Source organism: Pinus tabuliformis, chromosome 2_2 (genome assembly GCF_031772625.1).
Source record: "Pinus tabuliformis cultivar Carrire ecotype Pingquan chromosome 2_2, CPIR1, whole genome shotgun sequence".
Taxonomy (NCBI): domain Eukaryota; kingdom Viridiplantae; phylum Streptophyta; class Pinopsida; order Pinales; family Pinaceae; genus Pinus; species Pinus tabuliformis.
This window is the reverse complement of record NC_142300.1, coordinates 919,154,769-919,181,047: the sequence shown is the minus strand read 5'-3', so window position 1 is coordinate 919,181,047 and position 26,279 is coordinate 919,154,769.

Below are 26,279 nucleotides of genomic sequence, written 5' to 3'. Positions count from 1 at the left end.
AACCTGAGCATAGCTAGGCTCTCAATAGGAGAAAGACCTGCTTCTATAAGGAGAATAGGATAGGGTGTATTACTTTTAATTTTCAGGTTATAAGTTATAAAACGCTTCTGGATTTGCTCAATCTTCCTCCATGATTCTCTGGAGATGTTGCAGCCCCAAACTTCACAGCCATATAAGATAACAGGAGTGACTAAAGTTTCAAAGAGGAACTTCTTTTTATCCCACATTACGAGGTTTGCTGTTTTACAATTATTTTCAAGACCAAAATAAGCTTTCCATCCCCCATTGATCCTTTTCTCAATGCTATGGTTCTAGTTGAGCTTGTGATGGATATCAATTCCTAGGTACTTGTAAGAATACACTTCCTCCAAGTTATTATTGTCATACATAAAATTAGCGCAAGTGTCCTTCTGATTGAGATAGACATCCTAATAGAGTATTGACCGCCTTTGCATTTGTTTCATATTTCTTCTTCTCAACCAGATCTGTAGGAGTTGCTGAAGGAAAAGTATACCCTATATCTATGATATCCCAGACTTCTGTACCAAGAGATTGAAGATAGGCAGTAACTCTTACCTTCCAATATACAAAGTTTGTCCCATCAAAAACCGGTGGCCTAATTGATGCTTCCCTTTCGTAGTTGCTCATGATGAAAGATCTTCCTTCAAGCGATCAAGCTTCTTCTTAAGGACCTGCTCTGATACTAATTGTTGGAAATAATACTGAGAGGGGGGGTGAATCATTATTATCAAATTATTTTCAATATACCTTCCAGATTTATGCTTTAATTTATTCTTCAGATATTGATCATTAACTTGTATATCAGTACCATATAATAATAAAGAAGAACAAGGAAAAACAGATAGTCACACCAAAGAACACCAGATATAAGGTGGAAACCCAATGTGGGTGAAAGCCACCTACTGCAATATGTCTCTATCTTCTTTCAATTAGAAACTTCCTTTTACAATGATTTTGTACTGGTGCAGTCCTTTACCAGTACGCAGGCTGCAACCTGCAAAGAGCTACAGTTCACTCGTTTTCCAGTCTCTTCTGGAAGGGAGCCACAACCCCCTTTGCTCTTCTACTTCTTTAAGGACCACGTTTCATTAATTTTCATACTGGATCCAAGAACATCAAATAATCATCAAGTACATGTGAATCAACCAATCTCATTATACAATCAAACCAATGAACCACCCAACTTCTCAGAATGTTGTAAACAGAAAACCAATACCAGTAATATAAACCCAGAACTCTGCAACAATAGATAAAAGGCAGCCAACAAATATTTCAAGAAAAGTCCACAACTTCACCAATATAAACCTGCGGATATCCGCAAATCTTCTGTGGCTGAACAACGCAGATCCGCACCTGGTCCTTCTTCTACTCTGCATACCTCCGCACCTACTCCTTCCGCTGAACTGCGTACCTCAGCTCAGATCCGCACCTACACTGTCTGTCTGATAGCATACCCCCGCACTGGTCCTTTTATTTCTCTGCATACCTCTGCACTGTGCCTTTCTGCTGCTCTGCGTACCTCGTACTAGCGCCTTCTGCTTCCCTGCGTACCCCCGCAACTGCGCCTTCTGCTACGCTGCGTACCTCCGCACCTGCACCGTGGATCGCCTGCGGACCTCTAAATAGAGCCAAATTAACAGTCCTCCAATGTACCACCGACTGTCAGATCCACAGATCTGATCACACGCCCAAGAGATCACGACCTATCAACAGATCCACCTTACACTTTACAGATTTCACCTTGATTTAGATCTAGCTTTTAAACCGATTACTCAAAATTTCAGATCTTAAGATATTCAAATTTCACAAGTGTCTAGCCAAGTGATCTCCTTTCCTTTTTATAGTCAAGCCCTTATTCACACCATGGGACAAAACCATCAAAAACCAATACAAGGGATCCAAACTGGGGTTCAATAATTTAGATCCTATACCACGGGCCAAAACCATAAGATCATGAACGACGGGCTAAATACCAAGGGCCAAACATAAGAAACCCCACGTGAGCGCGCTTCTGTGCATTGGAGTGAGTGAACTGGGGTCCGCACCTTCTGAATGGAGAACCTATGGGTATGTCCGCACTTCTTGGTCGGCGAACCTGCGGGTCCACACCTTTTGAACGTTGCACCTGCGAACCTCTTATTTTCCATCATTTTGAGAGCCTGAACAGAGTTTTTCCACTTGAGTGAGTTGCCATCAAGTACAACACTTGTGCCATAGCGCCAAACCTGAATCATAATGCCAACAATTGAGTGGTAAAAGATATATATTAAAAATTAAAATAATTCTTTTAGACACACAAAAAAACTATAATTTTTATTAATGAAATAAAAATTACATTTTGTAGACACACTTAGTGTGTATGCAAATAGAGATCAAAACATACATATGATGAAACCAAAGATAACATGAAACAACATAAAGGTTATTTTAAAGGATAAGAACCACATGGTATAAGTCAAGAAACAATTACAAAAGAGCAAATAAAAATAAGGGGGACTACCAGTGCTAATTTTTCCTTTTTTCTTTTTCCCTTTTTGCACCTTTTTCCAACCATTGGGATTTGGTTCAATTAGAACCAAAGCCAATTCTTGTTCAACCTTCCTAGAAACATGAGTTATTTTTGTGCCCCCTATTGCATCCAATGTCAGAGAGTCTTCAAGATCCATATTTTTCTAATGAATGGTGAGAGTTCCTAGTTGAATCATAATGTCCCTATTTAGAATTCTCCTTTTTTATCCATGTCATTGATTTCCTATTTTTCAAGTTGAATTTACTTACTATCTTCTTATTCATCCTCAAAAGGATGATGCTCTATATACTTCCATCCTTTTGGTTTATTTCACGGCTTCTTCTTTTTAGGATTCTTCTTTGCCCATGAACATGAATTCTGTAAATATCCTATTTGAAAACATGCATCGAAGTGTCATGTTATCATAATCCATAACTTGTGACCAATAGAAGTTCTTGTGTTTCAAATGTATATTATGTGAATATACCATTTTTTGTTCTTTCCAAATCTTTTTTTTTTTTTTTTCCCAAAGTGTTGCCTATATATTCAAGGAATTTGTGATGCCAGAAAGGGAGGAAGAGGTTCATAAGCCTCAACTAAACTTACATGGTAGAGACCACCATAGTGTTGGCATCAAAACCAAGGAACCATGGAGTGACAAGTAGCCCAACTCTACTCTAGAACCAAGGCCCTGCATTAAGAGCATAATCCAAATCCTTGTGTGTTTCAAATTGGACAATGAAAAAGCCCTTTGAGCATAGAAATGTGTCTCAAGGTACATGTACAGAAAATCCATTGAATTAAAATTTTAAGATTAAGTAAAAGCTATTAAATATGCATATAACTACTTTAAATTGTAAAACATAGAAAATAGAAGTATCTCAAAAAGATTTACTTCCATAGTTGAAGCATTTTTCATTTGTTCTAAGATATAATAACCGGAAGTATTTTGGATTTGATATACTAAAGCCGAAACCTTCCCTTGGACAACATCCTTAAAAGAGACAAGAATCCCATTAGCTATTTTCGCACAACATGAGTCCTTTTATTCATAAAGATGGTTGAATCTTTAGAGATATTGTAGTCTTTGATTGGGGTGGAATCAAGTACAAATTTCCCTTCAAATTGCAGCCATTGAAAACAAAGACTAATACTCCACTTATCATTGATAGCTTTCTTTAAAGAGAATACAAAGGTGGAAATTTTGACCCAAATGATATTGGATTTCCCACTGATATTCCTAATGAAGATTTGAAAAATGTATCTAGGGTGGAGGAATGCCACATGAAACCTGTATCACATTCATTTTAAAAATAGAGCCTCGGAACCAAAAACAAAGTTAGAGTAAGGAGAAAAATTAATACCTGAAATGGTCGTCTTCTATTCCAATGCCAACAGGGTAGTACTTCCACTGGAGTTGACTATTATTTCCCCCGTAGATTCTTCTACTAACATGACCAAACATGGATTAGTTTAATGACATAATTAGTTTTTAAAATACTTTTCTATAAAATCTAAACATTTCCCACCATCTTAGCCCATTAAACTTACTTTTTATTATTTTCAATAAAATTTATCTTAATTTTATTATTTTTAATTTTATTTTCACTAAAATAACTAATTTGTAAGAACTTTTCCAATAAAATGAACATCCTCATAAAAATACCAAATCCCCATTAAAATTATATAAAACTACATTAAAAATAAAAATAAAAGTAAAAGCTAAAATATTGTTAGGTTGTAAAAATCAAAATATCAAGATTGACTAAAAGATTGGCATGTTGTGAAATTGAAATAAATAAATCTAATAGTGAAAGACCCATGTTAAGATACTCATATTAAGGTTGTCTTAGGTTAAATATGATTTGTGATGACCATGTTTATGATAAAAATAATCGTAATATTATCTTATTTTTATGTTAATAATAATAATAATAATAATATTATTATTTGAGGATAAACATATTTATGATTTATATTAATTTTTTTATAAAGGTAAACTTGATTTTTTGGTTAATGGTTGTTTATAAAGGTAAACTTGATTTGTGTGAGTGATCAGTGCACATACATTGCTTGATTGCGTGATCCATCGACCTGTTTGGGTATTTCGCGGAGCACAAAGATCGCCGGATCGGCGAAGAATGATTCAGAGACAGCACGTTGTCCCTTTGGCGGCCTGCTCCTGAGAATTACAGTGGGGATTTTCAGAGTTGTGAACGGCTTGTGGGCATCCCCGATCCATTAAGTAGGCATCTGGTTCTTAATAATTCTGATCCGCACTCGCTATTTAGGTGAGATTGCACATTTTGCGTTCTAGATCTAATCTTCTGCGGCTAGATCTAGATCTAGGTGGCTAAGTTCTAGATCTAATATTCTGCGGCTAGATCTAGATCTAATCTTATCTTCTGCCTTATTTCTTTGCGGCTGGGGTCTACGAGCAAGTAAAATATGGCTCTCAGCTTCGCGAAAATAGCTGTTGGCTCATCCGCTTCTGGAGGGAAAGCTCCTGCCCATATCGTCAGTGAAGCCCCAGCTCCAACTGTCCAGGTGGTCCAAGCCTCACTCGATGAGGCTTTGAAGTTTTCCAAAAGTGCCCTAATCTGCCAGTTCAATGGTTTTTGGCCGCAGCTGACAGCTCTCCACAATTGGATCTCAAAGGTATGGAAGCCTGTCATTTCTAATGAAATTAATATCTACCCCTGTGCTAGGGGTTTCTTTATAGTAGATTTTGAAAATCCTGGAAGCAGACAATGTATTCTAGATTCCGGCGCTTGGTTTTGGGAAAAATCAGGCCTATTCATGAAGCCATGGAACCCATCATTCGATCCCTCTACAGCAATCATAACCTCAGCACCAGTTTGGGTGAGATTGCCAAGCCTACCCTTGCATCTCTGGAATCTCTCCTCGCTAAAAGCCATTGGAAATGCAATTGGGAAATTTTACTGTAGGTGCCCAGCAACAAAGGAATATGTCAGAACCACCTATGCACGCATTTGTGTGGAAATGGACTTCAGCGCCGGATTCCCAACTGAAATAAACCTAACAAGTAAAGACTATGTGTGGAACCAGAAACTCGATTATGAAAGTGTCCTCTTCAGATGTCGATCTTGCTTTGAGACGGGCCATCTAGCCAAAAATTGCCCAAAAGCCTCCCAGAAAAATTCTGCTAGAAAAAACCACCACAAATCTACATGGTGGGAAGGAGCACAAAAAGAACACTACACTATCATCAAAGAAGAATACTCTAGAGAAAACTCTGAATCACAAGAAATCGAGCAAAAAAGAAACAACTCTCAAGACAAGCAGGGAGAAAGCCCCGCCCAACAAATCAACAACTATGAGGATTCGAATACCGCACAAAATAAATCTTCATTTAACAACAAAGCAGATCTCCTAGACCAAACTTCTTCTCCGACTATCTTTAAAAGGACGAACACAATAGATCACGAAGCTAAGACACCAATGTCCCAAGAACCAGAAGAGATGAAGGAGATGCAAGATAAAGGAAGTTGGACATCACATTACATCTCTTCCATGTTGGACTAGAGAGCACCTTTCAACAAAAACATCTCTCTAATGCTGAGGTGAAGACTTCTGCCATGCACAAGTGGATTCGTTGCACTAGTTGCCATATAATTTGTCATGAATTTACATTGGTTCCTATGGTGATCCTCTGTCCATACCTCCTCCGACTTCTCTTTACCCTTAGTCAAATATTGAAGTTACAAGGTCAACACAGCCAACTGTGATTGTGCCTAAGCCATACCACTACTTTCTTCACCTCATGCTGGAAAAGCCTCCAACTTTAATGCAAGCTCTATGGATTCTAACTACGTAACTATATGATTTTGTGTCAATTGTATCCAGATATGGGGTAGTAGTCTGGAAACAAACCACTCTTTACATTTCACATTTCGAATCTTGAACGTTAGCATGCCCTTCATAATCCTAAATTGTTGCTCAAAGTCCTACACCAAATCGCTTGAACCTTGCTTGATCTCCTTTAGTTATGTAATGTACTAGGACTCTTATTTTGGCTTTTGGAATTCCCTTATTAAAGCATATTTGGTCTTATTCAAAGTCCTATTTTTTCCAGCTAGAGTTGCACTCTTGAAATTCATGTACCATGTGAATGCATAATCCCTGAAAGTTGGTTCCTGCTTCATAATATTTGTAGCCTCATCCTAGACCTGCTCACTTGTCCAAATAGCCTTACACACAAATAAATGTTGTTTTGGGTCATCATTCCTAGTACCCTGAAACAATAACATTCTTAGGTCTACATCTACCATTGTGCATTTTGTGGTACTCCCAAATGAATTATTCCCATATGCACGTATTAAACTACTAGAAAATTTTGCACTCATCTATGCACCTAGCTAAGCTTGAGAACCCTATTATGATTCTCATATAGTTTGACCAATCCCACCACTAGTAGTATTCCCATCTCCTTAACTTACCATTTACACTAGTCATGTTAGTGTGATGAGTGGCTACCTCTTGGTTTGTAGAAGCGCACGGACTTGTGGGTTCCACACCAGGAACAATATGATTCTATTGTCCAAGATCCAAAGATTCCATGCTACATGGACTCAGTTTCTCTCCTTCCTCCTCTTCTGTCTATGGAGTACCAAATTGTTTTCCTTCATAACTCTAGTCACTTGCACTACTCCTCATCCTTTGGTGGCCTCTCCCATCCCCTCTCCTTGGGCTTCTCCTCTTGACAAACATTGATGCTAACCTATCTCCTCCCATGTCACTCCATTAAAACCTCCTTCCAATCCTCAAAGTGCCACCCTCAAAACTTTGTCTCTCCATATTGTTTCTTCACTTTTACTTGCATAGTATTGTACTCGCTATTAGCTTCCACTGCAATCTCACTACCTTTCTCCTTTCCCTCTTCTCAGACCATCTCCTCATTCTCCCCCACTCCCCTTAGTGCGTGAACAATCTAGTTGCTCATGTTTTCTAATTATAGAGGCAGAACTCCATGGTCATATAGCAACATCTTGATTATTAATGGCAATGACCATATAAATATTCCTCGTGATACCTTCAGAAAATTTCTCTGCGCCAATGTATATGATGTTATTGCTTATATTTCAAACTCAATAATATACCCCTCCAACACACTTTCAAACCAAAGTTCCACATCATGTAAAGTTTTATTATCTATTGCTTGTAGTTAGCATACCTCCTATGATGTCAACCTCCTTTGTCCATTGTGAAAATACATCGGGTTGTTTTCCTTCAACTGTTGCGCCCACTTCATCAAGAGTTTTGGTAATTCTCAAAAGAAAACTTTGTGGAATTCGGTGAACACACACTTCTTCAGCCATTTCTTTGTGGTTTGTATGGCTTCCACATTCCTACAAGCAATCCCATCACACAATTATCCTAGTCCTGACAACATAACCATTTTTTGGTTCACAAGATTATGACAGACCCAATATTTGCTACACAATGTCCAAAAAAAACTTTCTTAGCATCAACCCTTTCAGCAACACCCATGGAGTAGGTGAAGTCTCACCTGAAATGGTAATGGGTCACTATCAGAACCAGGTTTTTGTAGTTTTACAAGATTGTCAATGACTTTAGGCACTAGATTCCTACATATAGCATAAGATTTAGACACCCACTGGACAAACACTTAACCATAATCTTTGGACTATGCACTGTGCAGGACCTCCATACTCTTTTATTCAATAGTTATCACACAAGTCATAGGAGGTAGTGCATTGGAGGTTGTACTAAATTATGCCTTTTAAGACGAATTTCGATTTTAAGAGTTAAGAGTTGAGGATTCTAGATCACCTTTACATGAGGATCAATAGAGTTTGTTTGGCTTCACCATTGCTTGACTAAGCTGGTTAGCTACAAAACATATGTCCCATTGTGTGTTCACAAAATACATAAGTGAAACCACAAGTTTTCTATAAATAGTAGCCTCCACTACGTCACCTGAAGTTGCATCTTCCTTCCTCCAATTTCCTGCTAGAGGAGTCTCCATGGGTTTATTGCTCTCCATGTGGAATGTCTTCAATATCTTGTTGGCATACTTTCCCTAAGATACAAACAGTTCCTCATCTCCTTGTCATACTTCCATACCAAGGAAATAATGCATGAGCCCTAGATCCTTCATCTCGAATTCTCTTGTAAGATCCTCTTTGCAATATTTTACATGCTTCTCATCACCTATTAGAATTACATCATCGACATATAATACTATAATCAATAATTTACCTTCAACGATAATATAGTAAAGGTTTGCATCTTCTTCACATTTGATGAAGCCCAACCTGGTGAAATAATTGTCAATCCTAGTGTACCAAGCATGGGGTGCTTGTTTCAATCCATACAACACTCACTTGATTCTATACACATTTGACTCTCCGTTGAAGGTATCAAATCCTTCTAGCTACTCAATGTACACCTCTTCCTCAATCACTCCAATGAGGAATGTTTTCTTCACATCCATCTGATGTATCATCCATCCCTTTTGCACTGAAAGTGCTAGAATAGATCTGATTGAAGAATACCTTTCTATTGGAGCAAAGGTCTCCTCATAATTAATCCCCTCCACCTGAGAGAATCCTTCGGACACAAATCTGGCCTTGTGTTTCTCAACACTCCCATCTACTTCTTGCTTTACCTTGCAAATTCATCAGGAACTCACAACTAACTTGTCTGCTGGTCTTGGGACCACTTCCCAAACATTATTTATGATAATGGAGTCATACTCCTCTATCATGGCATGAAATCATACTAGTTGTTGCACTTCTTCCTTGATTGAGGATGGATCAATCTATACACTCTCGATCATCAAAGTCATGTAGCTAGTGTATCGATCTGGTGACCTCCTTTGCCTGCATTGTGATGTGGGTGCTCCTACATTCTATCTAGCATCATGCATCAATCTATCAGTTTCTATGGTGTGCTTCCTTCCATCTCTAGAAGTCTCTATATGAGTGGGTGATTCCATTATTTTCTCCTCTACATGTGGCTGCTCCACATCATCTTGAGGTTCTGCCTTTAGAGCTAAAAGCTCCTCATTTGCATGCAAATGAACCTCCCTCTCAAGGGAACATCTCATGGCATTCTTTTCATTGAACTTCACATTTATACGAACCACTGTCATCTTGTGAGATGGCAAGTACATCCAATAGTTGTGAGGTGTATCAATGTACCCCACAAATATGCCCAACTCAGCTGTTGGTTCTAGCTTTTCCTTGCATCCTTGGTAACACGATAGTAAAATGATGAACCAAATATTTTGAAGTGTGCCACATCTGGTTTAACCCGAAAAATCTTATTTTGGTGTACTCATCCCGATAGTCTGATGAGGAATCCTATTCTTCACATATATAGTTGCGTTGCATGCTTCAGCCCACAAGTGCAAAGGTAGGCCCTGATCATATATAACATTACCCATGCAGCTCCCACAATACTTTTTTTCTTCCTTTCAAACCCTATTTTGTTATCGATTATGGGGCGCTATTAACTCCCATCAAATGCCTTTTGATGCATATAAGTTCTTGAATTCATTCGACACTTATTCTTCGTCATTATCTCTCTTAAGATCCTTCACTTTCCTGCTAGTGTCTTTCTCAACAAGTGCTTTAAATTCACAAAATTTAGAGAACATCTGATCTTTCTTCTACATGAAGAAAATCCAGAAATTACATGAGAAATCATCTACAAATATTACATAATACCTTTGCTTGGCCATGGAGGCTATCAAGAATGGTCCAAACACATTTGAGTGAACTCCTTGAAGGATCACTTGCACTCGATTGTCCTTATCATGAAAGGTGGCTTTAGTGTACTTCCACAATGTACATCCTTTGCATGTATCTCTATGCTCTAGTGCACCCTTGGGAAGTCCTGTAGAAATCTGTTGCATGATCTTCAAAGCTCCATGGTGACAATGGCCTAATATTCTATGCCATAATTCACCGATGTCTCGGATCTTCACCTTCTCTGCTTTTGTGCTCAATGTTGCATAATCTTCTACATCCAATTTGTAGAGGTTCTTCACCTAAACCTTGATTCACTTCACTTGTCCTGAGGCTATGTGACGAAGGAAAGTATTTCCTTTGCTAAAAATCACATCGTAGCCATGGTCCTCCAACATAGCAACTGAAACTAAATTCTTCTTCAAACCCGAAACATACATGACATCTTTTAATGTGAGAAGAGAACTAGACTCCCTCTAAAATGTAACAATACCAATGTCAGTCACGCTATACCTTCCATCGTCTCCCATCTTTATGTGCATATGGAGGTCCTTCTCCTCCAAGTCACTGAAAATTTCTTTGTTTCCAGTCATATGGAATGAGGCTCCACTATCAGATACCACACACTACCCATCGCCGATGTCACCATGCAAGCAATGAGGGTGAAATCCAACTTAAATTATGAAGCAAGAGCTTCACCTACCACTCCTCCTAAGGGATTCTTTCCGTCCTTACAGTGTGGACACTTTGTGGAATAATGTCCCAGCTCATGATAGTGAAAACATTTAATCTTCAACAAGTCCTTCTTCTTGTCACCCTAACTAGAATCTCCTATAGATTGGAATTTATTTCCTCTGATCTTATTCACCTTTCTAGCTACGGAACAGTTCTCCTCATCATCATGCTTGGATGATGTTCCATCTCTGGTGCTCCACCTTATCTCTTCTTGCACCAAGTTGAACCACAAATGCTCCCACTTTGGTAGATTCTCCCTCCCATTTATCGAATCCTGGTAGCTGTGCCAGCTCTTGGGAAGGCCTAGAAGTGCTAGGATAACCAAATCATCTTCAAAAACTATAATACCAACACCTCCAAGCTCATCCCGACATTGGGTGAATCTGTTCAAGTATTGTGGTATTGTGTCACCCTTCTCCATCTTGATCTTCTGAATCTTGTCCTTTAGTTCCAGCTTCCTATTGTCACTATTGTTCTGAAACAAGTTGATCAAGGCTTGCCACATTGCATATGGTGTATCCTTCACGTGGATATTCGAGAAAATATGATCTCGAACTCCTTCTAGTATGATCCTTCTCTCCTTTGCAACACATTTCCTCCACTCTTCCAGATCTTGAGCATATGTTGTTGGAGGCTTAGGAATATCATTGTCTATGAATTCCTTCATCCCATTGTCTTCCAACACTACCCCCATCATGTCCTTCCAAGACCCATGTTAAAGATACTCATATTAAGGTTGTCTTAGGTTAAATATGATTTGTGATGACCATGTTTATGATAAAAATAATCGTAATATTATCTTATTTTTATGTTAAAAATAATAATAATATTATTTGAGGATAAACATATTTATGATTTATATTAATTTTTTTATAAAGGTAAACTTGATTTTTTGGTTAATGGTTGTTTATAAAGGTAAACTTGATTTGTGTGAGTGATCAGCGCACATACATTGCTTGATTGTGTGATCCATCGACCTGTTTGGGTATTTGGCGGAGCACAAATATCGTCGGATCGGGGAAGAATGATTCAGAGACAGCACGTTGTCCCTTTGGCGGCCTGCTCCTGAGAATTACAGTGGGGATTTTCAGAGTTGTGAACAGCTTGTGGGCATCCCCGATCCATTAAGTAGGCATCTGGTTCTTAATAATTCTGATCCGCACTCGCTATTTAGGTGAGATTGCACATTTTGCGTTCTAGATCTAATCTTCCGCAGTTAGATCTAGATCTAGGTGGCTAAGTTCTAGATCTAATATTTTGCGGCTAGATCTAGATCTAATCTTATCTTCTGCCTTATTTCTTTGCGGCTGGGGTCTACGAGCAAGTAAAATATGGCTCTCAGCTTCGCGAAAATAGCTGTTGGCTCATCCGCTTCTGGAGGGCAAGCTCCTGCCCATATCGTCAGTGAAGCCCCAGCTCCAACTGTCCAGGTGGTCCAAGCCTCACTCGATGAGGCTTTGAAGTTTTCCGAAAGTGCCCTAATTTGCCAGTTCAATGGTTTTTGGCCGCGGCTGACAGCTCTCCACAATTGGATCTCAAAGGTATGGAAGCCTGTCATTTCTAATGAAATTAATATCTACCCCTATGCTAGGGGTTTCTTTATAGTAGATTTTGAAAATCCTAGAAGCAGACAATGTATTCTAGATTCCAGCCCTTGGTTTTGGGAAAAATCAGGCCTATTCATGAAGCCATGGAACCCATCATTCGATCCCTCTACAGCAGTCATAACCTCAGCACTAGTTTGGGTGAGATTGCCAAGCCTACCCTTGCATCTCTGGAATCTCTCCTCGCTAAAAGCCATTGGAAATGCAATTGGGAAATTTTACTGTAGGTGCCCAGCAACAAAGGAATATGTCAGAACCACCTATGCACGCATTTGTGTGGAAATGGACTTCAGCGCCGGATTCCCAACTGAAATAAACCTAACAAGTAAAGACTATGTGTGGAACCAGAAACTCGATTATGAAAGTGTCCTCTTCAGATGTCGATCTTGCTTTGAGACGGGCCATCTAGCCAAAAATTGCCCAAAAGCCTCCCAGAAAAATTCTGCTAGAAAAAACCACCACAAATCTACATGGTGGGAAGGAGCACAAAAAGAACACTACACTATCATCAAAGAAGAATACTCTAGAGAAAACTCTGAATCACAAGAAATCGAGCAAGAAAGAAACAACTCTCAAGACAAGCAGGGAGAAAGCCCCGCCCAACAAATCAACAACTATGAGGATTCGAATACCGCACAAAATAAATCTTCATTTAACAACAAAGCAGATCTCCTAGACCAAACTTCTTCTCCGACTATCTTCAAAAGGACGAACACAATAGATCACGAAGCTAAGACACCAATGTCCCAAGAACCAGAAGAGATGAAGGAGATGCAAGATAAAGGAAGTTGGAAGACCGTAGAGAAAAAAAGAAAGCTACAGCACCAATCTCGCCAAGAAAGACGAGGAGCCAGATAATTAAAAACTAAGAAAATTGTAGGTCCGATAGACCAATTTGGTCTCAGTGGACGTTAACCACCACCATCATCATCATCATCATCATATCATAGTTAAAATAAATTTAGGTTCATTTAATTTCTATAAATAAAGTGTAAAGTTAAAATGATATAATTTTCATATTTAAATATATGATATGGAAAAAATTATTATAGTAATTTTTAAAAGATTACCCACCAAAACACAAAACAATAGTTACAAATTTTATTTTTCACTTAATGGCACCAAAGGATACATTTATTTAACTAGAGTATTTTCCCCTTTACATAAGTTATATTCCACATGAATACCATGAGTCAATAGCATGGTGCTCATTTAGAGCAAGTAAGTTTACCTTAACTACCCAACAAAAAATAATAATAAATATACTAATAACATAGAATTTATTATTATTATTTTAATTTGAAGTTATTTCTATTTTAATGTAGGGTTAATTTTATTTTTTGTATTTTATTTTATTATTTTATTTACATAACATCACATTACATCTCTTCCATGTTGGACTAGAGAGCACCTTTCAACAAAAACATCTCTCTAATGCTAAGGTGAAGACCTCTGCCATGCACAAGTGGATTCGTTGCACTAGTTTCCATATAATTTGTCATGAATTTACATTGGTTCCTATGGTGATCCTCTGTCCATACCTCCTCCGACTTCTCTTTACCCTTAGTCAAATATTGAAGTTACAAGGTCAACACAGCCAACTGTGACTGTGCCTAAGCCATACCACTACTTTCTTCACCTCATGCTGGAAAAGCCTCCAACTTTAATGCAAGCTCTATGGATTCTAAATACGTAACTATATGATATTGTATCCAGATATGGGGTAGTAGTCTGGAAACAAACCACTCTTTACATTTCACATTTCGAATCTTGAACGTTAGCATGCCCTTCATAATCCTAAATTATTGATCAAAGTCCTACACCAAATCGCTTGAACCTTGCTTGATCTCCTTCAGTTATGTAATGTACTAAGACTCTTATTTTGGCTTTTGGAATTCCCTTATTAAATCATATTTGGTCTCATTCAAAGTCCTATTTTTTCCAGCTAGAGTTGCACTCTTGAAATTCATGTACCATGTGAATGCATAATCCCTGAAAGTTGGTTCCTGCTTCATAATATGTGTAGCCTCATCCTAGACCTGCTCACTTGTCCAAATAGCCTTACACACAAATAAATGTTGTTTTGGGTCATCATTCCTAGTACCCTGAAACAATAACATTCTTAGGTCTACATCTGCCATTGTGCATTTTGTGGTACTCCCAAATGAATTATTCCCATATGCACGTATTGAACTACTAGAAAATTTTGCGCTCATCTATGCACCTAGCTAAGCTTGAGAACCCTATTATGATTCTCATATAGTTTGACCAATCCCACCACTAGTAGTATTCCCATCTCCTTAACTTACTGTTTACACTAGTCATGTTAGTGTGATGAGTGCCTACCTCTTGGTTTGTAGAAGCGCATGGACTTGTGGGTTCCACACCAGGAACAATATGATTCTATTGTCCAAGATCCAAAGATTCCATGCTACATGGACTCAGTTTCTCTCCTTCCTCCTCTTCTGTCTATGGAGTACCAAATTGTTTTCCTTCTTAACTCTGTTCACTTGCACTACTCCTCATCCTTTGGTGGCCTCTCCCATCCCCTCTCCTTGGGCTTCTCCTCTTGACAAACATTGATGCTAACCTATCTCCTCCCATGTCACTCCATTAAAACCTCCTTCCAATCCTCAAAGTGCCACCCTCAAAACTTTGTCTCTCCATATTGTTTCTTCACTTTTACTTGCATAGTATTGTACTCACTATTAGCTTCCACTGCAATCTCACTACCTTTCTCCTTTCCCTCTTCTCAGACCATCTCCTCATTCTCCCCCACTCCCCTTAGTGCGTGAACAATCTAGTTGCTCATGTTTTCTAATTATAGAGGCAGAACTCCATGGTCATATAGCAACATCTTGATTATTAATGGCAATGACCATATAAATATTCCTCGTGATACCTTCAGAAAATTTCTCTGCGCCAATGTATATGATGTTATTGCTTATATTTCAAACTCAATAATATACCCCTCCAACACACTTTCAAACCAAAGTTCCACATCATGTAAAGTTTTATTATCTGTTGCTTGTAGTTAGCATACCTCCTATGATGTCAACCTCCTTTGTCCATTGTGAAAATACATCGGGTTGTTTTCCTTCAACTGTTGCGCCCACTTCATCAAGAGTTTTGGTAATTCTCAAAAGAAAACTTTGTGGAATTCGGTGAACACACACTTCTTCAGCCATTTCTTTGTGGTTTGCATGGCTTCCACATTCCTACAAGCAATCCCATCACACAATTATCCTAGTCCTAACAACATAACCATTTTTTGGTTCACAAGATTATGACAGACCCAATATTTGCTACACAATGTCCAAAAAAAACTTTCTTAGCATCAACCCTTTCAGCAACACCCATGGAGTAGGTGAAGTCTCACCTGAAATGGTAATGGGTCACTATCAGAACCAGGTTTTTGTAGTTTTACAAGATTGTCAATGACTTTAGGCACTAGATTCCTACATATAGCATAAGATTTAGACACCCACTGGACCAACACTTAACCATAATCTTTGGACTATGCACTGTGCAGGACCTCCATACTCTTTTATTCAATAGTTATCACACAAGTCATAGGAGGTAGTGCATTGGAGGTTGTACTAAATTATGCCTCCCAACATGTGGGATGACATTAACAACAACAGACATTATTCTTTATAGACACATGATAAAGCATTAATACCTTACCAGTCTTTCACTAATGTAATCATTCAAACATTCATATGTACTTATAGTTGTAGTGAGACATTAGATACATGTTAAAGAAACATACCATAACCAGAGAGGTACATTCATTCATAAAAAAAGATATTAACGACAACCCAACCATCCATTGTATTATAAATAAATGAAGGATCTAAGCACTACCATGTAAATGATATATGATCCTACACACTAGTCACCAGTCTCTCCAAAAATCTTAAAAAGTAATACACACAGGATACAGAATCATCTAGCCTTTAATATATATGATGGAATTTACATCAACGGCTATAAAGCATCTACAGACTCGGACATCAATACTTAGGGCTACAAACACATAACTAAAAAGAGAAATGCAAGCATAGCAACACTCATGTCTTTAGCAGCTAGAGTTTGAGCATTAAACGGTCAATCATCTAGTTGTCTCCTCTATTCATCAACCTTCTAACCCCAAACCCATCCCATGAATCATCTTTTATTTATCCTTGGTAACTCCTCGAACATTTTAATCTTGCTTCTCCATCTCTACAACTATCCTCTTGGTCTGCAGGCCATTAGAATATTTCTTAGTATCTTCCCTAGATATCCCATGCCTGCTAAAAATATCTCACACATATTTCCTCCACTTCGCTGACCTTCCTCTGCCTACAAAATATCTCTAAATCCCCCTGCCACAACATCCCTCTCCACCTTCACCACTGATCTAGGGGATCAAATTAGTGCTCAAAATTCAAAGTGTGCGACAAAGCTCGAAACCTGAACGACTGGATAGATCTCGACAATCTAAATCCAATGCAATTCGTTTCACTCAAAACCGATATCGTATGCTCCCGATATCATGTTCTAATCGAATTGCTAAATAAGTAAATTTTGGAAAAAAGGACAGGTGACTGGACAATTTGGGCCAGTGGCAAGCTGCCACATGGCCTTACGAGATTGGTCAAAAAAATCAAATTTCTAATATTCAAAATTTTTTCTAATTTCTCCTATGGCTCAAATTTTTAATCATTATTATGCTCACTGTGTAAAGTTTGGGCCAATAGTGGAGGGCCATGTGGGCCAACCAAGGGTCGCCACATGGCCTCCGAAGGTTGGTTCAAAAATTTTGTATGAGGCCAAACTTTCTCCATAGGATTTAAAACCATGACCTACAACACAACACAACGAGCCCACAACACTATGCCATTATAATGGTTCTTACCCATAAGGGCTGAAACCATTATTTAAAATTTAATGGGAGCGTCATTTAGGGAGGGGGTAGGGCTAATCCCTAGCCCCTACCCACCCCAATGTCCACGGGACCGCAAACAGAGGGGCCAAGGGGCTAGGCCTTAACCCAGCCCATGGCCACAAAACCCCACATACAACCCATTGGAGCCAAGCTCACGACCAGAGGTGGAAGATTGGGGGGGGGGGGGGGGGTCGGCCCTGGGGTCACATGGCACCCCATAGCACCGAGCATGCAAAAACGAGGAGGGGCCAGCCCCAAGGCCACATGCCAGACCATAGAATGAAGAGCACGCATGAAGTAAGGGGGGCAACCCCAGGTCATCGGGACCCAATATGACCAAGTGCATGGTAAACCAAAGGGGCGTGAAGTTAGGCCCTAGAATCTCGACCCCCAATGTGGTTGCATGTGCCAACGTGATTGAAATTTAAGGAACTGGGGGCTTAATGGGCGGATTAACGGTCCTATAATTTTTCTCGTCGCATGGGATTGTAGGCCAGTTTTGCGGGCTAGTTTGGGGTTTAGGGTGCTCAAGCCATATTTGGGTCAAATTCTAGGATGACTAACCATAGAATTTGGGAAAAACTTGTAATAGGCATAACTTACTCAATTTTGGACCAAATGAGGAATAGAAAGAACCGAGATGGGCATTTTTGACAGTTTTGAATCCTTTGGAGACATGAATTTCACTGTTTGATCAATGTAAAAGTATGTAAAAACACTTTTAAGCACTTAATGAAAGAGGCCCTGCATTAGAAGATGGAATAGGAGATGTAGCCCAAGAGAGGGGTGAACTAATTTATCGTGTTTTGCGTTATGTATTTTAGATATGCTTATTTTGTCTCTGTTTGGCTATAAATTGTGGTTAAATTCACTTGTTTTATGTGTTTAGTAAATTGATCCTTTACCCAAAAAAAATACAATTTTCACTTGCGAATTGTTAAAAATCTTCAAATTTACATATTCAGATCATTTTGGTATGAGAACATAGGTTATTGTGAAGGTTTTATTTGTTTACAAGTGTTTTTTTTATGCTTACAAGGTTGAAGCTTAAAAGATTAGGAGAACTTGTGGATCCAAGATCTCAAATTGTTTCAAGGAGAAAAAACACACCTCAAGCTTCAATAGTCATGGCACATGAAGAAGGTCCTAAAGGGATGTTTGAAGATAAAAGAAATTTCAGAAAAGCATTCTTTGAGATGTCTGAAATGGTAAAGGCTATTTATGAAGAGAGAAAGGTAGGGTTGTATAGAGAGTGCTCAAAACCTCCAAAAGGAGATGGATGAAAAGGAGACAAGACTCCAAAAGGGAATGGAGGGAATGGTGACAAACCACCACCTTTAACTCCATCATCCTCATCCTCATATTCATCTCCATCTTCTTCTACTTCTTCTACCATTTCACAAAAAAACACCTCCAAATTCTCCAAAAGGACATGGTAAACCTCCTTTGCTAAAACTTGATATTAAGTTTGAATTGCCTATGTACAATGGAGAGGTAGATGCTGAGAAATGAGATAGTAGGATTCATGAGATTGAAGTGTATTGCAGGATACAAAGAATCAAAGATGATGAGACCAAAATTCAACTTGCTTCTCTTAGATTGGAAGGTGAAACACTTAATTGGTGGGGAGCCAAAACTCAAGAAGACATGAAGAAACATGGTAAGGTTTTGTCCTCTTGAAATGATTTTGTTGTTTCAATAAGAAGGTAGTTTTATCCATTAGCATACATGAAAAAAACTATTATGGATTGGAAGAACTTTAGACAAGCTAAAGGGAAAAATGTGCAATCTTATACTCAAGAATTTAGGAAAAGAGCTTTGATTTTGGGCATAGGTTTCTCTTCTCTAGAATTACATAGTTACTTGAGACATACCATTCTCATGTGTAACCCTATAAAACTAGATGAAGTTTGTGTACAGGCAACTCATTTAGAAGAAAGAGGGGGAAATGCTTCTGAAGAAACTAGTGAGAAGTCATTCAAGTTTGGAGAAAAATGAAAAGGGAAATTTAAAGACAAGGATAAGAAAAATGATGTAGTCAAGAAAGAAGGAGAAAATATCACATGTAAATTTTTTTATAAAGAAGGCCATGATGAAGACCATTGTTGGAAACTTCATCCTGAAATGAGACCCAAAAAGTTTAATAACAAGGAGAAAGACAAGATTGTTGCAACTACACAACAAGATTTAGGTTCTGATTCCAGGGATGAAACAAAGATCACAGCCATGGGTTTGAAAGGTAAGGACATTGCAAGTACTAGTTCTTCAAATTGTCTCAATGATACTCAATATGAAAAAACAAGAATAGAGCTTTTCCACATTAGAGTCATTTCAAAACATACCAATATAGATACACTGTTTGATAGTGGTTCACAAGAAAATCTTATCTCAAAAGACATTGTCAAGAAGTTGAATTTAGAAACCATTCCTCATCATAAACCTTATAGTTTAGGTTGAGTATGTGAGAATGCAAAATTTCAGGTGACAAGGAAATGCATACTTAGATTTGAAATCACTGCAAACTTTCTTGATGAGGTTGAACTTGATGTAGTTATGCTTGATATATGTGGTATTATTTTGGGAAGTCCATATCTTTATGATAAGAGAGCTATTTTTCATCACCATGAGAAAAAATATCATTTGTTCAAGAATGGGATTGAGTACATTGTTAGAGTGCATAACAAGAAATTTATTTTATCTCTTGTGAATGCTGGACAAATGAAGAGGATTGTTAATGCTAGTCAGAATTTTGCATTGTTAATGTTTAAGCACAAAGATGTTGAGGAACCTAAAGCCTTTAAAGGATATGAATCAAGTTTTAAATCTGATTTCATTGAGGTTTCTAATTCATGTGATAAGATGTTTCAGGATTCTAACAAGTTGCCTCCTAAAAGTGGTAAAAAAAAATGAAGTGTAATTGCAACAAGATGCTTCATTCTTAAACATTAGTGTGAACAAGATGTCAATGTTAAAGCATGCAGAGGTAAAAAATAAAATTCAAAGGCTATTTGACAAAGAGGACATTCGTCCCAAAACATATTCTTGTGGGTTTCATAATTTTTTGGCTTTGAAGAAGGATGGTGCATGGCGACAAGAATCACATTTGGTAAAGAGTCGAGCCAAGTGCAAGGCTAAACATGCTAAGCATCGTTATGGCAACAATGTTCAAGGTGGAGTGAATTTGAAATTGAATAAGTTTCCTTTGATTGAAGGTCAAAGAGAGAATGTTTTGTAGAAATTTCTATAGATCTAGCTCTAATACCATGTAGAAATTTTGTATGTAGGTTAACCCGATAATGCAATATAAATCAATGTAGAATACTATAACCTAATTCTACTATCAATTTGCAGAAGCGTAAAGATTGAGCTGAACAATATAACCAGAAGAAGAAGAATCAATGCATGATACACATGAAAATACGTTGGGGAAAGCCTCAGCTAAAATCCCCACACTATTGTATTATCATACATGGTGGAAATACATAGGAATTATACAAAGCCTTAGCTCTCACAGCTAACCAAATCTAAGTACAATTCTCATAGATGCTCACGTGAAATCTTGGCTTCTCTCCAGACTTCCTCTCTGCCCTCCAAGCTCATATTTCCTTGCGTTGTTCCTTGTGGATGATTCCCTGTTACCAAGTGGAACACTCTCTCACACACTGTCAGAACTGCGCAATCCTCAAGGAATGATGCCTTGACTGCATGCATGAGTTTTATTTATAAGAAAACACATAAAACTGATAGTACATTGTCCTTGACTTTACTCGCAATTGGGTCTTTCTCAGAATAGACATGCATGATTTCTGATGAGGGAATCTTTAGTTAACTGGAGTAGCACTAGTTGAGTGCATGCATGTATCAACTGACTGTTAACTCACCATTAGTTCCTCAAACAGATTGGAACTAATTTAACTGGACTTAACTCAGTAAACTGAGTTAACTAATTACAACTCAAATATAACTCAATCTTATCTCCTTAATTTAAGGGATAACTCTTGCATAACTTTAGAAAGACTTCTAACTTGAATTTCTCCAACTAATTAACTTGAAACAAATTGATTAATTATTTCCAAGTAGCTGTTAAGACTAAATTCGATTTTAATTCACAATTTAATTCAGGACAAATTAAATTGGAATATTCTTATTTCCATATTTCAACACTCCCTCTCAACAAGAAAGGGATTATCTGCCACCCCAATCCTGTCTCTATGGAACTCAAATTTACACTTTGACAATGCCTTTGTCAAAGTGTCAGCATCTTGCTCCTCTGTCAAAATATACTTCAACAACATGATCCTCTTGACTTATGCTTCTCCACACTACCATCAACAGCTTGCTTTACCTTGTAAAGCCAACGGGAACTCACAACTGACTTGTTCTCCCGTCTCGGAACCATGTCCTAAACACTGTTATGAACTATGGAGTCATACTCCTCAACCATAGCATCAACCCAAATCGGCTGTTGCACTGCTTCCTCAAAGGAATATGGCTTGGTCTCAACACATTCCCCAGCAAGGGCCATGTATCCAGTGTACCTCTCAAGTGACCTCCTGTGTTTGCGCTGAGAAGATGGTGCTCCCATATTCTCTCTCGCATCCTCCAATAATTTGTTAGCTCCTCTTGTGCGCTTTCGTCCATCTCTGGAAGACTCTGCTTGAGTGGATGTCTCCACTCTTGGAACCCTGCATGCAGCTGCTCTGCATCACTTTGAGGCTCCTCCACCTTAGAAACCAACAGTTCCTCCACAGCCTGTAGTTGGAGCTCCCTCTCAAGGGAAACTCGCATGGCCTTTTGCTCATCAAACTTGAGATCTCTGGGAACAACTGTCCTCCGACTAGTAGGCAAGTACACCCAATAGTTTTGAGGTGTATCAGTGTACCCCACAAATATCCCCAACTCTAATGTCGGCTCAAGCTTCTTCCGTACATCCTTTGTCACATGGCAATATAACGATGAGCCAAAGATCCTAAACTGACCCACATCTGGTATCTTACCGGACAAAGCTTCCTCTAGTGTCTTCATCCCAAGTATGCAATGTGGGCTTCTATTCTGCAAATAGATCGTTGTGTTGCATGCCTCAGCCCGCAAGTGAAGTGGTAGGCCTTGGTCATGCAGCATTGCCTGTGCTGCCCCTACAATAGTTTTGTTCTTCCTCTCGGCCACCCCATTCTACTATGGGTTATGAGGTGCCGTCAACTCTCGTTTAATTCCTTCCGTTGCACAAAAGTCCTTAAACTCTTGAAAGACATATTCTCCACCGTTGTCGCTTCTTGAGGCCATGATCTTCTTCCCTGACTCTTTCTCGACCAAAGCTTTGAACTCACAAAACTTTGTGAAGGTTTGGTGCTTCTTCTACATGAAATAAATCCAACATTTACGAGAATAGTCAATAATGAGAATCAAATAATAACTTTGCTTTGTTGTGAATGTCGTCGAGAATGGTCCACACACATCAGTATGAACTTGCTCTAAGCTAGCCTTTCCTTGACCATCTCGATCTTGAAAGGAAGACTTGGTGTACTTTACCAAGGTACAACCTTTGCATGTGTCAACTTGCTCAAGTTTACCTTTGGGAAGTCCTGTAGATATCAGCTACATTATCTTCAAGGTCCTATGATGCAAATGGCCCAACAGCCTGTGCCACAACTCACCAATGTCTTGGATTTACACCAATTATGCTTTCGTACTCAATGATGCACAATCATCTACCTCTAGTTTATAGAGAGTCTTCACCCGAATCCCTATCGTCTTGGTCTGACCCATGGCTATGTGTCTTAGGAATGCCTTTCCTTTACCGAAGACAACATCGTAGCCTTTGTCCTCCAACATCATGACCGATACCAAGTTCTTCTTCAGTCCAGGCACATACTTCACATCTATTAAGGTGATAGGAGCTCCATGCTCCCTCTGAAAAGCAACTATGCCCACTCCTAAAACACTATACCTTCCGTCATCACCCATTTCTATGCGCATATTGAGGTCTTTCTCCTCCAAGGCACTAAATAAACTTTTATCACTGGTCATATGGAATGAGGCTCCACTATCAAGATACCAGACACAACCCATCATCGATGACACCATGCATGTGATGAGGGTAAAGTCCATTTCGAACTGAGAGGCTAATGCCTCACATTCCAATCCTTCTGAGGATCCCTTCTTGGCCTTATTCGATGGGAAATTAGTCGCATAATGTCCCATCTCATGACAATTAAATCATCTTACTTTAGACATGTCACCCTTCTTCCCTCCATGAGAAGAATTCGATTTGAAATAGGAAACCTTCCCCTTCCCTTTCCTTGCCTTACTTGCTAAGGCTAGATTTTATTCATCGTCATTCTTGGATGAAGAACCATCTCATCTGCTGCTCCTGATCTCCTCCTGCATAAGATCCAACCAAAGTCATTCCCAATCCAGCAGCTTCTCCCTTCCATTCAAAGAGTCCTGGTAGCTATTCAGCCTCTTTGGAAGGCTAAGGAGAGTGAGGCTCACCATATCATCATCAGAAGTAGTTATTACCACACTACCAAGCTCATCTTTGCAGATTGTGAGCTTGTTCAGATATGTGGTCACTACTTTTCTGGTAGAGGTCCTTCAATGTCTTCCACATTGAAAATGGAGTATCCTTCCCATGGAGACTTGAGACAATATGGTCTCAAACTCCCTCAAGGATGATCTGTCTCACCTTGGCCACACACTTCTTCCACTCAACCAACTCTTGTGCATTAGTTGAAGTTGGCTTTGGGATTTCTTGATCAATGAATTCCTTCAAGCCATTGTCTTCTAATACAGCCTCCATTCTATCTTTCCATGCTATGTGATTCGAGCTACCTTCCAATGCATACTCGAGTCTCAAGCCATAGAACGCCATTGGCCAACCTTGAAGTATGATATGAATTTGATTTACACCTGCAACCCTGAACTTCAAACTTCAATTCTCTTCTCAGTATATTATTCACAGCTCTGATACCATGTAGAAATTTCTATAGATCTAGCTCTGATATCATGTAGAAATTATGTATGTAGGTTAACCCAATAATGCAATATAAATCAAAGCAGAATACTATAACCTACTTCTACTATCAATTTGCGGAAGCTTAAAGATTGAGTTGAACAATATAACCAAAAGAAGAAGAATCAATGCATGATACACATGAAAATACTTTGGGAAAAACCTCAGCTAAAAGCCCCACACTATTGTATTATCATACATGGTGGATATAGATAGGAATTATACAAAGCCTTAGCTCTCACAGCTGGCCAGCTCTCAGTACAATACTCACAGATGCTCATAGGCAATCTTGGCTTCTCTCCAGCCTTCCTCTCTACCCTCCAAGATCCTATTTCCTTGTGCTGTTCCTTGTGGCTAATTCTCTGTTACCAAGTGGAACACTCTCTCACATATTGTTAGAGCTGCACAATCCTCAAGGAATGATGCCTTGACTGCATGCATGAGTTTTCTTTATAAGAAAACACATGCAATTGATAGTACACTATCCTTGACTTTACTCTCATCTGGGTCTTTCTCAAAACAGACATGCATGATTTTTTGATGAGGGAATCCTTAGTTAACTGGAGTAGCACTAGTTGAGTGCATGCATGCATCAACTGACTGTTAACTCACCATTAGTTTCTCAAACAATTTGGAACTAATTTAACTGGACTTAACTCAGTAAACTGAGTTAATTAATTACAACTCAAATATAACTCAATCTTATCTCCTTAATTTAAGGGATAACTCTTGCATGACTTCAGAAAGACTTCTAACTTGAATTTCTCCAACTAATTAACTTGAAACAAATTAATTAATTATTTCCAAGTAGCTGTTAAGACGAATTTCGATTTTAATTCACAATTTAATTCAAGGACAAATTAAATTGGAATATTCTTGTTGCCATATTTCAACATGTTCAGATTTCTTTAGCATGATTTTTCTCATCTAAACATCTTGAAGAATTGCAACAAGGTCCTATCTTTGACATAAGGAAAAAGACTTCAAAAGTGAAGTACATTCATGAAGAGTTCAAAGCGACAAAAACAAACAAAACCAAATGGATTGATGTTGGAAGGGTGAGGGAACTGTACCCTCATCTATTAGTTGACTGAAAAAGAGATTTTGGAGGTCCAAAAGCTTCCAATGGGGAGGATTAATCTAGGGGATCAAATTAGTGCTCAAAATTCAAAATGTGTGGCATAACTCGAAACCTGAACAATTGGAGAGATCTCGATGATATGAATCCAACATAATTCATTTCACTCAAAACTGATATCGTATGCTCTCAATATCATGTTTTGATCGAATTGCTAAACAGGTAAATTTTGGAAAAAAAAGGACAGGTGACTGGACAATTTGGGCTAGTGGCATGCTGCCACATCGCCTCACCAGTTGGTAAAAAAAATAAAACTTCCAATATTCAAATTTTTTTCTAATTTCTCCTATGGCTCAAATTTTTAATTATTGTTGTGTTGACTATGTAAAGTTTGGGCCAATAATGGAGGGCCACATCGGCCAACCAGGGTCTTCCATGTGGCCTCTGAAGGTTGGGTCAAACATTTGTGTATGAGGCCGAACTTCCTCCACAAGATTCAAAACCACAACCTGCAACACAACACAACAACCCCGCACCGCTATGTTATTACGATGGTTCAGACACACAAAACCACTATTTAAAGTTTAATGGGAGCGCCATTAGCGGAGGGGGTTGGGCTAAGCCCTAACCCCTGGCCACCCTAGTGCCCAC